Source organism: Papaver somniferum, chromosome 6, assembly GCF_003573695.1.
Source record: "Papaver somniferum cultivar HN1 chromosome 6, ASM357369v1, whole genome shotgun sequence".
Taxonomy (NCBI): Eukaryota; Viridiplantae; Streptophyta; class Magnoliopsida; order Ranunculales; family Papaveraceae; genus Papaver; species Papaver somniferum.
In genome coordinates this window covers 12981666-12991854 of record NC_039363.1, presented here as the reverse complement: position 1 = coordinate 12991854, position 10189 = coordinate 12981666, and positions in this window count along the sequence as shown.

The following is a 10189-nucleotide window of genomic DNA, read 5'->3' as shown; positions in this document are numbered from 1 at the left end:
TTTGGAGTTTGTTTTTATTAGGAAAGTCATTTGAGTGATTGTCAAGCTTGTGAGACTATAAGTAGGCTATTGAGCCATAAGAATTGTATACTAAACTGATTATCAATGTAATCGTTTTATTGCTTCCGTGTGTGCTCTCCTCTCTCTTGCTCGATCCTACATATTTGCATGTGGCTTACTCCACTTGCCAAGGTAACCACTCTCTTCCACCTTCTGGTTTGTAATAATCTGTGAATTACTTATATGAGTTACAATGGACTCTAATACAAGGATCCAATATATATATGTACTTTACATGGACATATATTCTACAAACACCCTCAAGTTGTACACAGTGGGAAACAACGTGAAAGCTTGTTGTGTAAAAAGTGAAATCTTGCAGTTGATAAGCCTTTAGTAAGAAGATCTGCAAGTTTCTGTTTGTGCTTGTAGGATCGAGCAAGAGAGAGGAGACCATTGACGTGGAAGCAAAAAAGACTGCATTGATAATAATCTTGGTGTGTACAACTCTCATGGATCAACAACCTATTATAGTTTTACAAACTTGACGACCATTCAAAACACTATCCTCATAAAATCAAACTCTAATAAAAGAACTTTTCTAGAAACACAAAGAAACTCTAAATATAGTAAAATTCTAAAACCGGCAACCGGCACAACTTGCTTCCAAATATGACATGTTGTGTCAACTGCTCCCGTTGATCCATCATGATTGCGTCAACAGTGCTGATCCAAAATCAAACTTCACCATATCTTGGTTTAACTTTCAACAAGGCTCAGTGGAGATATAACGCAGTTGCAGAGACCCGGATGAAATCCTTTCAAGAACAAAATTAGAATGTTCCTGTATATGCTTGGAACAATAATTTTGTATTGGATTGAGGGCTAGAAATGTAGCACTGATGTTATCACAGTAGAGAATAAGAGCCTGCAGAAGAGATACACCAAGATCATGTAGTATATACTCAATTCAAATAAGTTCAGCGGAAGTAGACGACAACGCAAGATACTGAGCTTTAGTACTACTGGTAGAAACAATGGGTTGCTTCTTGGAACCTTAAGAGATGAGATTTCTTCCTAAGAATACACAATGTCCTCTGGTAAAGCGACAAGTATTAGGATCACCACCCCAATCAGCATATGAGTAGGATGTGAGCTGCAAGGAAGAATCACGCCAAAAAAAATAAACCTAATGTACCCTTGAGATAGCGAAGAATTCTTTTAACTGCCATGAAGTAAGTATGAGTTGGCTTGTGCATAAACTGACTAACTTGGTTGAATGCATAGGTGATATCAGGTCGTGTCATACTTAAATATTATAAACCACCAACTAAGCTTCGATACAAAGTAATATCAGGAAACAAAACACCATCACCATATGTTAGATTAGAGCGAGGAGGCACAAGAGTAGACACTGGCTTAATTCAGCAAGATCAACACGTTTTAAAGGATCCAAAGTGTACCTGTTTTGTGTGAGAACAAGACCAGAAGAAGTTCTAGTGGCTTCCAAACCAAGAAAGTAGTTTAATTCATCCAAATATGTCATAGCAAACTGAGTTTGCAGCATTGGAAGAAGAGATTGAATACCTTGAGTTTTAATGCCAGTTAAAATAATGTCGTCTACATAGAGAAGAATAATAATGATTCCCGTACCAGACTGCCTGACAAACATAGAGTAATCAGATTGAGAGGATTTAAATCCAAGTGTTGTAAGAAACGAAGCAAAACGATGAAACCAAGACGAGGTGCTTTTTTTAATCCGTATAACACCTTATGTAGCAAAACAAACATGATCAGGAAATCGAGGATCCAAAAATCCTTGAGGCTGCTCCATATAAATTTTTTGATCAAGAGACCCATGTTGAAAGGCATTTTTAACATCCAGCTGCTTAATAGGCCAAGAAGAAGAGACTTCCAAACTGAGAACCAAGCGAATAGTCACAAGTTTGACAACTGGACTAAACGTTTCATCATAATCAGTCCCATGTTGTTGAGAGTACCCTTTAGCAACCAAGAGAGCCTTTCGTCTGTCGAGTGATCCATCAGATTTCTGCTTTACGTGATAAACCCATTTACAACCAATAATATCCATCCCGAGAGACGAGGAACAAGAGACCATCTTTCGTTACGCAACAATGCATTAATCTCCTCAAGCATAGTTGTCCACCATTCCGAAGACTTGGAGGCCATTGTAAAACATGATGGTTCCATAGGTAAAGAGTTATACTCAGCTGCAAAACTGTACAAGATTGGATACCGAGTAGAGAAACAACCTTTGAAGCTCCTAGGTTGAATAATATGATCCCTAAGTCTGGTAATAACATGATGCATACTTGTGGTCGACTGAGGTGGCTCCTATGTAGCAGGCAAGTCTGAAGATGACGATACAGATGACATGAGAAGAAGAAGGAGAGGATGGATCAGCAGAAAATGATAGTCTAATAGGCGATAATATTGGAGCACTAGAATTTTGGGAAGATTCAGAAGTAGTTGGTGAAGTAGGTATAAGAGAAGAGGGAGTAAAAATAGGAGATGTAGGAGTTGGTAAGACCGAAGTAACAGTCACTGGAGTAATAGACAACTCAGGGGTAGAAAGGGAGTTATTAACTAGATTTGGAGGTGGAGACAGATGTGTAGATGCAACTGTATTTGGCCATCTTAACAGAGTACGCGTAGCTGGAGCATAAGATGAAATGTTTAGTTTAACACCGGCATCAAAAGGATATGGAAACAGACTCATCAAAAATGACATGTCGAGATATGTAAACACGATTACTTGAAACTTCTAAGAATTTGTAGCCTTTATGTTTATCATTGTAACAATAAACACACAAAGAAGTGTTTCGGATGCAATTTATTTTGGAGGAAATGAGATAGGTGAGGATAATAACGACATCCAAAAGCTTTGATAAAATCATAATCTGGAGCTTTATTATGCACAGAAAAATAAGGAGTATTGTTTGACAAAACCGGAGTGGGAAGGCGATTAATCAAGTAGGTAACAGTGGCATAAAATTCAACCTAAAAAAATTCAGGTAAACCACTTTGAAGCATAAGAGCACGACCAGTTTCAGTAATGTGGCGTATTTTCCTCTCAGCAAGATCATTTTGTTGTGGCGTGCTAGGACAGAAAGATTGTCTTTGAATGCCATTAGAAACCAAATAAGACTTTAGTGGATTAGTATACTTAGCACCACCATCAGATTGCAAAACAACAGTGGATGTTGAAAATTGCTTATCAATCAAGATTTGAAGTCCAAAAAATAGCGAAACACTTGAATTTTATCATATAAGAAGTATAGCCAGGTGAACGAGAACATTTATCAACAAACAAATGAAAATAACGAAAGCCACAATTGGATTGAAAAGGTGCAGGATAAATCTGAATGAATAACAGCACCAATTTTATTAGAATAAGTAGTTCTTTACATGAAAGGAAGATGATGGTGCTTGGAACCTACACATCTAGCACAAATAGATTGAAAAGGGGAAATAGTATACGTAAAAGATAAAGAGTGACTAGACTTAAAAGACTGAAACACACAATTATTAGGATGACCAAGACGCATATGCCATACTGCTGGACTTGTACGAATGCCAACTGTAGTGGCAGAAAAGGCTGATGGAGTGGATGAATTAGGAGAACAATGAGTGTTGTTGAAAATGGGATACATGTCAATTTCATTATTGCCCTTGTATAGGGGATTTCCCATTCGTCGATCCTGAATACAAAAGAAAAAATTATCAAAGACAAAAACACAACCAGAATCACGGGTGAGTTGTCCAACAGATACTAAAGTTTTGGCAATTCAAGGAACATGAAGAGTATTTTTCAGTAACATCTGAGATGAGAGAGGTTATGTCGATATCACCAGTCCCTGTGATGGGAAAAAGCTTTCCATTGCCTACAAAGATTTTGTCATTACCATTATAGTCGACTCGATTTGACATCTGAGAAGCATCATAAGTCATATGTGCAGAGGCAGCAGTGTCAGAAAACCAGTGGTTTTCATACGACATTGAATTCACTTACATTGCTGAGAATGCCTGAGGCAAGTCATGTGGTCTGAGCTTGTGTGAGACGACTGCAGGTAGAAGTCGTATGGCAATTATTTCCGCACCATTGGAAAAAAACAGAGGATGAAGGTGGTAAACCAAGAACTGAGGGTGCATTGTTATCACGACCATTTCCATAAGGACGACCAATTGTTGGTGGGTTGACAAACCACCATTGCTTCCACGACCATGAGTATTGGAACAATTATTGTTGGAGTAACCATTGTTCCGTCCACCATTATTCCAGCTACCATTGTTCCAGTTACCATGACCATTTGAGTTCCAGTTTGGATGAACACTATTGTTTCAGTTTCCACGACCACGACCATTACCATTGGATTTCCAATTTCCACGACCATTGAATGAGCCACGACCACGATTTGAAGATTTACTGCGACCAATAAATGGAGAACCAGCAAAGAAAACACTTGAAATTTGCAAGTCAGATGCAGAAGTTTAATTTGAAGATATTGTAGATGAGATTCATGATGGAGAAGTAGGGCATGGAGTTCAGTAAAGGTTGGTAGGGAGGTTCTTGCAATAACATCCTTATAAATACTTGTCCAATTAGCTCCCAATCCACTCAAAGTTGTGGAGACGAGTTCAAGATCAGATACAAGTTCTAGAACACCAGCTAAGGAGTCATAGATTTCCTTGATCTTGATAATATACTTAGAAATAGAGGAGTTACCTTTTTGAATGGTTGATAAGCTTGCATTGAGTTCTAGGATTCTGGCTGGATTGATAGTTTCGAGGTGGAGCGAAGATACTTCCATACTGCACGAGAATTACCTCATCGAGCACATTCATATTTTATAGTTTCAGCGAGAGAACAGTTTCTCCAAGACATGATGGTTTGTTCAATGACTTCCCATTCTTCATAGGATGGATTAGGAGATTTTTCTTCAGTTACTTCATCAACAAGTTCTTGAGCTCGTACTTCATATGGGTCATCAAGATATTTATAAAAACAGTGAGATTTCAGAATAGGCAGGATTTGAGATTCCCAGAGAAGATAGTTGGTTATATCTAAGAGAACTATTTTGGTTGATGAAGGGAGAAACGATGAAGTCATGAAAGAGACAACACAGATTAATTGTGAAGTCGTAAAAGATAGAGCTCCTATATGGTGTGACATAGTTTTAGAGGAAGAAGAGGAAGTTGTAGAAGAGTCGTGAGTTGAAGCAGTTGACATAGCGAAACAAAAGAGAAGAACATGCTAGGGTTTTGGGTAGGACAAAAATGGTTTTGAGGCTAGGGTTTATGAGAGATCGTTTCGTCTCTAGATACTATGAACAATTATGGAAACTCTCAGTTGACCTTCTTAGGTTATTGAGGCATGTATTTATATTGAGTTATATGGATATGAGTTACAATAGACTAATTATGGAAACTCTCAGTTGACCTTCTTAGATTATTGAGGCATGTATTTATATTGAGTTATATGGATATGAGTTACAATATACTCTAATACAAGGATCCGACATATATATGGACGTATATATGGACTTTACATGGACATATATTCTACATCTTTTGTGGAAATTGAGATTGTCTTGTAATCTTGCTTTAGTATCGAGGGTGGGTTATACTGTTTGCAGATCACTTCGCAAATGCAAGTACCATTGTCCTAAGCTGGTGATGTAATCGGAACAGCAAGTTTAAATGTCAGTTATATTCGACGTTCTAGTGGCGCAACCATTACAATACAGGAAACTAAAATACAGGTACATTTTTCTCTCCTAGATTTTTAATAAAGAATGTAATTTATGAATTGATGTACTGTCAATAATCGAGTGCATTTTTATTTACTGAGAACGATTATGCAAGATCAGGTTACTCTTTTGTTTGTGAAAAAAATGTAACACAAGCATTCCTCGATTGATGATAATACTGGACAATTCATAGCAGTAATTTCTCCTTCAACTCCGTCATGAAAGGGAAGGGTACCTGCAAAACCCTCCGACGCTCAAGTTAGTCGACATATATGAGGTAGGGTTTAGAGATAGAAGATTTGTTAGAATATGGGCATCCAACAAAACTAATTGGAAATGAGTGGAGAGGCCCTAAGAGATTATAAACCGCATGATCTTAGATCGCCCATACAATTTGGGATTAATAATCCTCAACACGCCCCCTCACGTGTAGCCTCGTTGGGTCTAACACGTGGATAATAAATAGGGTGACGCGGAGGAAAGGCGCGGTCAATGACTCGTCGCAAATAGCCTGCTCTGATACCATGTTAGAATACGGACATCCAACAAAACCAATTGGCAATGAGTGGAGAGGCCCTAAGAGATTATAAACCGCAGGATCTTGGATTGCCCATACAATGTGGGACTAATAATCCTCAACAAGATTGCATACCTTTGTGTAGGTTAAAACCCGGTATTTATAGATGTGAAACCTTAATCGATAAGGATTGGATCCCTTATTTTTCTCTAACTGATCTAACAACTTGTCAAGAGTTGATTACACGATAAGCATGACGAGATTCTACATATTTAGGATACCACGAGTGGACTCATACGCACAATGGAAAATATTGGGTACACACATCGCCCCCTCTTAACCTCCAACTTGTTGCGGGGTAAAGAAAATTGTATTGTATGCATTTTGGCGCCGACTAAGGAGAAATCTGTACCCCCACCTTCAGAAAGTCATGCTTGATCAGTTGAAGATCAACACAGATGGAATTATAACCATTTAAATCCGAGCACGTTAATCTTCGCCTCCATCACGTCGAAACTGGGTTCGCATATCTTTTATCCTTTTTCTTTTCATACGTTTCTTTTGATAACAGGGGTGTCTTTTATACATGAGATCGTACTTGTATATGCATGCTACTCAATAGTTATATAGCGATCAATAGGAGCAGCTTTACACCCAAGTTCAGTGATTTATAATAAGCCTTAACATTGTGGTACTATTTATACTCAGGCCTCCCTAATTTTAGCTATCTACCAGGCATAGGGTTGCTACTAAATCTAAAGAAATACTAAGCTTCAGATAGTATGTTAGAATTCTCACTTCAGGGGCCATATTAATTTTGATTTGCCAGCTTCTTTTTACCCTAAAGTATATGTATGAGTGGGAAACTCTATGACTATCCGAGTACTGGCCCAGTTAGATTTCTGATTTATAAGTTTAAATGAAACTGTTGCTTCACACCCATGATGAATCTAACGTGTACTCCATCGAAAGCGAACTGCTGGATTGCATAAATTTTGTAATTGCAGAATGCCGGAGGAGCTTAATCCTACTGGACCATATTACGGTACCACACACAACAACATTGTGGAAGCCACAAGGTTGTCATCCTGAGTTCAAGCTCGTTTACAGCAGTTTTCTCCGGAAGCCTAATTCTAGTAGGAGCGAAAAATGGTTTTTTGTATCGTGACAGGCACCTAAACTTAATGGTCATCAACATCCACCTCCTGCCGTCAAGTGAACCCAAACCTACGCATTCTCAAGAACAGTAGGACCCTTGTCCTATGCGAGTTCCAGGCAGAAGGATCCAGGGACGACACTTTAAAAGAATCACTCCAGAGGACACTCTCGTGGGTTATCATAATCATGTGAGTAAGAATTTATCTTACTCATCTGTCAAAACCTTCTTGCCTTATCCATTTTTGTTTTCATGAACTCCTCGTGTCTACGGTGTTTGGTCATTGGCATGAGTCATCGAAAGATCTCTTACTGAAAGATGCGCAGATGCGAACACTAATATACAGAGAATGGCATGTACTACAAATCTGCGTCCAACAACTCCTTACATATATCCCATCTCGGAAACCATCTTGCATTTGAATCCCTTGATTGATTTTATGCCGCTGCACTAGATATAGTGGTACATGTTTTTGTGGTGATGAAAATAGTTAAGGCCAGCGAGGAGAGCATGTCACACCATGCAACATTCTGGTTATAAATGCGTGGAGATAAGACCTCCACAATTACACGTACGCACGCAACAACAAATGCTACATAATCCAATTCAGCTACAACCGCTGCAAATGGGGACGACATGGATCGTAACTACATAACCAAAATCACACTTCAAATTTCTGAACCCCTTAATATATTAAGGGTTAAGAGGGAGCAATGTGTGTACCCAATGTAAATCATGGTGTGCATGGGCCATCCTAGATTGCCGGCTATAGCTACAATTATGGTCTCCTGTCTTGGTCAACATTTCATGTGCAAACTTATCTCTTAACAATGGTCTCCAGTCTTGGTCAATATTTCATGTGCAAACTTATCTCTTAAAAGGTTGGATAAGTAACATGAGAGGATATCGAAGAGCCTTATCGAGAGACTCTTTCAACTTATAAAGGGATAAAGAAAATCCTAAACAAGGTATGCTTACAAACCCTAAAAACTCCTGTGGAAAACTCTGTGTTAACTTGAGCTTCGGCGGGATCTTACCTAAGGTCGTGTTTGGAAGTCTTGATATCCTAATCTAGGTTGGGTTATCCCTTAAATAACCATATATTTTGTTTGTGTGGGTGTTTATTCCATATCAAGATATGAATAGTGTATCCTACCTAAATTTTAGGAGGCTAAAAAGGTGGGGTTTTGGAATCCCATGTAAAACCTGGAATACCTTAATCCTTTCCTGGGTTAGACAGTTATTTTTATAACTACTTTTTTTTTTAATTTTTTCTTATGCTCAAAACCATAAGTTTATATGGTTTAGTTTTTTTGTTTTTTTTTAATTAATTTATTTAACTTGCATACAAATCTCTTGACAAACAACATACTACGTTAACCTAATGTGGAAAACAAACACCATTTAAGATAACCATTGCCATAATAGTTTTGGATAAACCAAGGAATACCTGGACAACGTTTTTCATATCCAAGCTGCCAAACAGACCCTAAAAGTGTGACTGATTTGGGAAAATATTCCAAAAATATACCTTTTGCGAAAATCTTCCAAAAGTGTGACCATAACCGGTCAACGGACATGTATGCCCTAGTCTTTTACGAAAATACCGGATTTTATTCTCAGATGTGTGCATATCGACAATACATGTGTACACATCGGGTCAGGATGTGTACATATAGACACACTGATACTCCACCATTTTTTTATTGATGTGTAGATATTATATGTAGACATCTAGAATATAGACGTAATCATATGTTGGATAAGTGTACACATCCATGTTTCGAAGTCTAGACATCGGACACTACATAAAATATGTGGACATCATGCTATAAATATGTGGACATCAGTTATAATGTGTGGACATCAGCTATGAATATGTGGACATCAAGCTAACCATGTATAGACATCGGCTATAAAGGGTATCTTGGGTATTGGGTAAAGTTAGTCACACTTTTGGAAGATATTGGAACAAGACACACTTTTGGAAGAAATTTGGTAATCAGTCATAATTTGGGTAATTTTCTCGAGCTTTGGAGGGTTTTTTTTTGCAGGTACCCCATTCCATTATCAGGAGAAGAAGATCGAGCATCAACTTCAATCGATATTGTTTGTGGTGAAGATCAAATTTTGCCCAAACATCTTTGTTAGCTGATATAGGTTTCTGGCTAGTGATATTGTGAAAGTAGCGCACTTATTTGACATTGTATGTCGGATCTTGTAGTTCTCCTCCATATGGAAATGGAAAATGCCAGAAATCGCACTCTATCCTCGCTGTTTTCACGCGCTCCGAAGTGGCAAATAGACGTGGCAGATATATGTGGACTTCTATGTGGTGTCGTAAATCAATCCTCTGGTGCTATGAACTCAACACTGAATCAGAGAGTTGTTATCGATTAAATTTTTGTAGTTATCCCGAACAAGTATGTATTGTGTTTGATGGGAGTGAATTATGCATGTACCGTATTCTCATGCATTTTTAGTATTGTGAGTCAAAGATATATACTGTGAACAAGTCGACTTTTATATTTGAAATTTTTTAGGAGAGCATAAATATTTGATACTCATTTTGTGCAGCAAAACCTGTAATTTGAAGAACTAAAACTACTACGTGTTTTGTGAGAGTTTGATGTTTATGATATAGATTTTTGTCTTTACAATTAACTCAAATGAAATCTATTTACTGCTGTCACTCGTTTACAAGTCAAGTAGTGATGGACCTAAAATAGCAGCCAGGTAAGTGAT